The sequence below is a fragment of the Cibotium barometz genome, chromosome 39 (assembly GCF_041138505.1).
Source record: "Cibotium barometz isolate CiBa-2024 chromosome 39, ASM4113850v1, whole genome shotgun sequence".
Lineage (NCBI taxonomy): Eukaryota > Viridiplantae > Streptophyta > Polypodiopsida > Cyatheales > Cibotiaceae > Cibotium > Cibotium barometz.
Window position 1 is genome coordinate 45790575 of NC_141084.1, and position 7153 is coordinate 45797727.

Consider the following 7153-nt stretch of genomic DNA (forward strand, 5'->3'; position numbering starts at 1 on the left):
GTCTGACAAGCTCACACATTTATGAGAGTTCCCTAGACAATAAATCATCATCTACAATAACAAAGAGTAAGTGTCCCCCCTCAATATACTAGAGGTGTGGTGTACACTGCTTAATAACAAGCAGATAATGACTAGAGCAGACTCACAACAATATTAACAATACTAACAACCATAACTGACAAAATCACCAAATACTGGATTTGCATCGTACGCCTTCTATAACTCCACATGCATCTTGCTTGACAATCATGTTGTAGCAAAATTCTACGATATGGATTGGTAGGGACAGAAGCTGGTTGAGCAGATCATGCAGTACGCTTTGATGGCGGCAGTGGTGGCTTTCCTCTCCGGACTTTCAGGTACATCCTTTCTTCCAGGATGAAATGGGATGTCTGGACCACCAGTTACCTCAACATCCAACAGCTTACTTTGTCGCCTATAATAATCCTCCACTGGCTTGCTCTCTTGAGCATAAATACGAAGTCTTTCCCTAACAACCTCTTCTGTGTCATCTTCACGGACCATTAGCTTTGATAGACATGTAGGGGGAGGTAGCATAGCCGGCATAAGAACCCTTGGGCTACAATCTGTGCCTTTTAGATCTATGTTTGCAAGGTTGAAGTTGTTGCCGCATCCACTACAAATCCTTCTCCCCAAGCATTTTAGGATCAATACATCCTCCCTCAACCGCAAATTCAAAATAAGGTCAATTTCACTGAGCTGATCCAGAATCTCCGCCTGACTGCAATTGCGAGGAAACCCATCCAAGATGAATCCTTTCTCCTCGTTTTCTGATACTTTCAAAAGCCGACTAAACAAGAGGTCACGTGCAATATCATCTGAAACTAGTTTGCCTTGATTCATTGTATTTTTCAACTTTTGTGCCACCGGAGTTGACTTAGAAAGCTCCTCATCATTTGCGGATAGTTCCAAAAGGCCCACCAGTCTTGGTTTTCACATCATAAGTTCCAGTGCAAGATGAGAGCACAGTTGCTCGCAGTTTCCTCCTGGCTTTGTCCACTGCATACAGGTACTCGTCTCGCTGACAGTTGGATAAACTTTCCCATCCTGACAAATAAAAACTGTAAAAATCTGTTGGGCGAATTGCAAAAGCAAACGAGAGAGGCGGATAATTATCAGCTAGCTACCAGGCTGTAATAGGAATCTCCGGTACTCTGATACCACTGTTAGACATTGGAAATGGATACCTTCTCTCTAATAGACATGTTGAGATGAAGAATGTGAGGGTGGTTGCAAGATGAGGTTATCTAGTTTCATGTCGTGGGCGCCCTTGGCTTTAGCTGAAAAACAGGCATTTTTTCAAGAAGAATAGCCAATCTCTCATAGTTAGCCAAGGAGTTTCACTTCAAGGTCTTCTAATGAAACATCATATGCAAAGTTGGGCACCTAAAACTATAATCTGATCGAATATCCAATAATTGCAAATCCCCTTTTCTTTGGGAACCAAGTTTGTATACAGGCCCTGTCCTAGGTTTAGACAGGTATAGTGAATGTGAGTAAATTACCTATAACTTTTACATTATTACTCATATGATGTTCCCACTTTTCATATCACAAATACAAATAACATAGAGCTTAACTTGATTTATCGAGTAATTTTTGATGTGTTCTACTATTTTCTATATTATTTAAAAGATATTAGAATTGTTAAAAAACATACTATTTTATCCTCCCACCACATCTACCATTTAAAATGCTCAAATTGTATGGATCTAGTGATGATTAGATTGGGAAAGATTAGTATAATGTGGGTATAAGGTAAAATTACAAATCTAACGGTTTGATTTTTGTAGATTTACTTTGGAAAATTTATTATGACTGTTAGAGGCCCATTAAATCAATAGTAATTTAATTCTAGAAAATTAAATATTGAATCTTTTAATCTAAAAACTCAAGGGATCAATACTCTTGTTGCCATGAATTTATTAAAAACAATTTGGCTTGATTTGAGTATGGGAAGGTCCATTTTCAATCCTCCCAAGTGAAAATTCCCATATTGTGTCCACTCTCCCCTTTTCAAGTCTAAAACCAATCCTAGTTAGGTTTGGAAATCTAGGCTTGGTAAACTTCACAGCTTAGGTTTCATTCCATGTGTGAGGCTTGGGTAGGCCCAAACCTTATATATGCATGCCACTTTATGTCCACGTGAGCATCGAGAGGATCCACATAAGCAGCTTGCCACCTCCACCCTCCATGTCAACATGGTCAACCTAGTTGACTCCCCACCTCATCATCCTAGTCATCATTAATGCCACATCATCTTGCCACCTTTGCATGCCACCTCGCACATGGTGACATGGCATGCCACATCATGGAATTGCCACATCAACCAGAATAGTGCCACATGTCAAGAGAATGCCACGTGTCATGCACGCTTGTGACACGTGGCATCTCCTTCCCACCTCCCCTCTTTTTTCAAAAATATATTTTTGGAAAAGTTAATTTAGTAATTTAGAGAAATAGAATATAGAAATTTAAATAATAAAATATATGTAACTTATTAAATAAAAGAATTTAAAATCACTAATTTTAAAGGATTATATTTTGGGATTAGATCAATAAAAATATTATTAAAGATCATATTATTAATTTTAAAAAAAATAAATTTTTTAATTTTATATTTCTTGAAATTTTTTTATGTAGAATAAACCTTTGAATAAAATTTAAAAAAAATACTTTATTTAAAAAAAGTAGTTATATAATTATAAAATAAAAGATATCTTTAAAGATATATTTATATATCTAGTAATGATAAATATTTAGACTTGTTAATAAATATTATAAATAATATTAATTTTTAAGTGGATAATAGTTTATCTTTAATTATCTTTATGTTTATCTTAGTTATCCAATCAATCTTAGGTAGGAAATCCAGTGAGATTTGAAGTGGATAACCTATTTTTCCTATATAATCACACATCTCTAGTACTATCCCACACTTATCTCTAGTACTATCCCATCATTGAGCCTTTATAATATTTTCTCTCTTAGCTTCCTTGAGAATGGGTTCTCAAAGTCGTAGGAGTCGGAAATGTGATAGGACTAGACTCCCCCCCATCCACCAAGTTCAAGAGGAGGAGAGGAGAAGGGTAGCTCGTGAGAGAAAGAGAGAGTGGAGAGCACGTCAACGAGCAACACCTTCCGTTGGCGATGATCCAAGCCTTGCTCCTCCTCTTCCACTTCCTCTCCCTTCGCCCTCTTCCCCCCCACTACCCCTTAGTTTAGATAATCCACATGAACCCGCCCTTCTTGAGTCCTCTCTTCTACAAGAACCCACCCCCCCTCCTTTGGGCGCCCTTCGTGTAGATAGGAAAGAACTATCAAAGTCGGGGGCACATCGTCGTGCCCATGCAATCTTCCATTCCTATTTCAAAGACCTCACGTCTTCATCACAGGCATGTGTGCTTGATGCTTTGATTGATCTGCCCAACATGGCCAACTGCAGGGCGCTTTCCGACATTGGAGGTCGAAGAGAGAGGAGAGCTGGCATGGCGGTGCTACAAAGTGTTCGTCATTCCTATATAGTTAACAAGAAGAGGAACTCTGCGGACGCTTTGGCTGCTCGACGGGCTATTGTGGCAGCCATAAGTAGCTCCCAAATGAAGGGTAAGGTTAGTGCCACATCTCGCATCCTTTCCATAGCACCACACGCACTTAGAGTTGGGTCTATTAGGCGACAAAGTTTAGATGCCAATGAGGTTGGTGCTATGTGGGCGAGTAGTGGTCGTGTAGCTAGGCATGATCGCCTACTAGATGAAACCACTAGAACCTTGATAGAAAGTTTTTGGGAGGAGAATTGTCGTGCATCGCCAGTTTTCAAGAAAGCTTTGCATAAGAGAGTGACAAGAGGAGTGTTCATTGAGCACGGTGCTTGCTTTCTTGAAATGTCCCAAACTGAGTTGTATTCTCAGTTTGTGGCTTCGTATCCAGAGCTTAAAATTGGGCAAAGGTCATTTGAGGGGTGTAAGCCTTGGTTTGTGAGGTACTCACGTCAGCGTGACACATGTTGTTGTCGCTACCATGTTGAGTTCAAACTTTTTTATGATGTGTTCCGTTCTCTTAGTGGGCATAGAGAGTTGCCTCGTAGTCCACGTGATTTCATCCACTCTCTTTTGTGTCCACGCACGGAGGATGCCCAGTTCCATAGGATGCCTTGTGTGGAGAGCAATTGCACATCATGTGGTTCACTTGCACATCTACAGATGGTAGATCTTGATGCAAGTGACCAAGAGATAGTGGCATGGCAACGTTATGAGTATGTGACACACCAGCTCCAGAGTGGTGGACAGTCCAGGAAGTTGCAGCTCGTGGACAAACATACACCACGTTGTCACTTCACAGCCACATTTAGGGAGCAGATCTACCCCTACATACGGCACAGTCATTGTGCCAAGTGGCAGGATCGTCAGTTCCGAGCATGCCTAGCAGAGTTTCCTATTGGTGTGGTCGTCTCTGTGATTGATTTTGCAGAGAACTACACTTTCACACCTTTTCAGGAGATACAATCTGAGTATTACTTCTCAGAGCAGGTAATGGTTATATTTTGTAATATTTGTTTTATGTTTGAGCTACATTACTTAATTGATTTTTTGTGTCCTAAACGTATGTATTGCTTACCTCACCAGGTTGCTATTTTGGTCCACATTAGCTATCGACATGCAGAGGCTCATGTAGATGGGATAGCGAGTACCCCCGAGACCCGTGTCATTATTCGAGAGTATCATTTCTATATCAGTGACGATCGTTCACATGATGCACATTTTGTGCAACACTGTTTTCGTCTCCATGACGATTTTTTAGGAGATTGTGGGATCAGACATGTCCAGCGATGGGTTTGGTCGGATGGTTGTGGCGCACAGTTCAAGTCATCACGTCAATTCTATTGGCTCTACAGGTAGTACTTATGGCTTTCTTACATTTACAATTAAACTAAATTCACTAGAACATCTTAAAGAAAACAATAACTAAGACTATCTTTTATGGATTTATAGGTGGCATGTGCAGTCTAGTATCCCAGTGATTTGGTCATTCTTTGAGACTGGTCACGGGAAGGGTGAGCATGATGGTGCAGGCGCGTGTGTGAAACGTGCCTTGAGGCGTCATCAGCTACGACAGGATGCTCAGCGGTTCAGAGATGCGGGCCACGTAGTTGAGTGGTGCTCCCAACATTTGTGTGGGAGTGCAGCATCATCGTATCCCAAACGTGATGCTCGGATTGTCAGGAGATTTTTTTGGCATGTGGATGGTGGCATGATTGACCGTAGAGCCTCCCATGATTGACACAGTACCTGGCACCTTGGGCTTACATTCCATCAGGAGCACGTGCATGGCGGCCCCCACGATTTACACACGACGGTTTGCATGCTTCTGTGGAGCATGTATGGATGGCGATTGGTCACATTGTGCCTCGAGAGGATGGGCAGATGCATGGATACAGACATTCCTCTCCCCCGAGCATCCTTCACATCCAGTGGTGTCTGATGAGCACACAGGTCCTGCGTTCATGGTCAGTTATGATGACCTGACAGATTTGCTACAGGAGGATGATGTATTTGCTGTTATTGCCAGTGAGGGAAATAGCGAGGGAGTAGACTACTATCTGATGAGTTGCACTAGGCCAAAGTGCATGCTTGACCAGGATACAGTGGATGATCATGGGTTTTCTTATGACGCCCATAGCATGATTGTGGCAGGCCGGTTCTACCAGCAGATTCGACTTCATACCCACCCCCACATGCTTGCAAAGTTTGGCCCCCATCGGAGCATGTTTGGGTACGATGGTATGGGGAAGGCCCGGATTTTCCATGGCCTCTTAAGCACCAAGAGACTTGAAAAACCCGCACTGGGCGCCAATTGCCAATCCAAACATGCTCTGATTGTGACCAAACTTTGCAAGCATGTGGGGGGGACCCACCCCCACATTCTTGCAAAGTTTGGTTCCCATCGGAGCATGTTTGGGTACGATGATATGGGGAAGGCCCGGATTTTCCATGGCCTCTTAAGCACCAAGAGACTTGAAAAACCCGCACCACTGGGCGCCAATTACCAATCCAAACATGCTCTGATTGTGACCAAACTTTGCAAGCATGTGGGGGGGACCCACCCCCACATGCTTGCAAAGTTTGGTCCCCATCAGAGCATGTTTGGGTACGATGGTATGGGGAAGGCCCGGATTTTCCATGGCCTCTTAAGCACCAAGAGACTTGAAAAACCCGCACTGGGCGCCAATTGCCAATCCAAACATGCTCTGATTGTGACCAAACTTTGCAAGCATGTGGGGGGGACCCACCCCCACATGCTTGCAAAGTTTGGTCCCCATCGGAGCATGTTTGGGTACGATGGTATGGGGAAGGCCCAGATTTTCCATGACCTCTTAAGCACCAAGAGACTTGAAAAACCCGCACTGGGCGCCAATTACCAATCCAAACATGCTCTGATTGTGACCAAACTTTGCAAGCATGTGGGGGGGACCCACCCCCACATGCTTGCAAAGTTTGGTCCCCATCGGAGCATGTTTGGGTACGATGGTATGGGGAAGGCCCGGATTTTCCATGGCCTCTTAAGCACCAAGAGACTTGAAAAACCCGCACTGGGCGCCAATTACCAATCCAAACATGCTCTGATTGTGACCAAACTTTGCAAGCATGTGGGGGGGACCCACCCCCACATGCTTGCAAAGTTTGGTCCCCATCGGAGCATGTTTGGGTACGATGGTCTGGGGAAGGCCCGGATTTTCCATGGCCTCTTAAGCACCAAGAGACTTGAAAAACCCGCACTGGGCGCCAATTACCAATCCAAACATGCTCCGATGGGGACCAAACTTTGCAAGCATGTGGGGGGGACCCACCCCCACATGCTTGCAAAGTTTGGTCCCTATCGGAGCATGTTTGGGTACGATGGTATGGGGAAGGCCCGGATTTTCCATGGCCTCTTAAGCACCAAGAGACTTGAAAAATCCAGACCGGGCGCTAATTGCCAATCCAAACATGCTCTGATTGTGACCAAACTTTGCAAGCATGTGGGGGGGACCCACCCCCACATGCTTGCAAAGTTTGGTCCCCATCGGAGCATGTTTGGGTACGATGGTATGGGGAAGGCCCGGATTTTCCATGGCCTCTTAAGCACCAAGAGA

At 43.7% G+C, this 7153-nt stretch overlaps 1 pseudogene; it reads right to left on the minus strand.

The window, feature by feature from the left end:
• Positions 1–264: 264 nt before the first annotated feature.
• LOC147616153 (putative adenylate kinase 1, chloroplastic pseudogene) lies at positions 265–1067 on the minus strand (annotated as a pseudogene).
• Positions 1068–7153: the final 6086 nt, after the last annotated feature.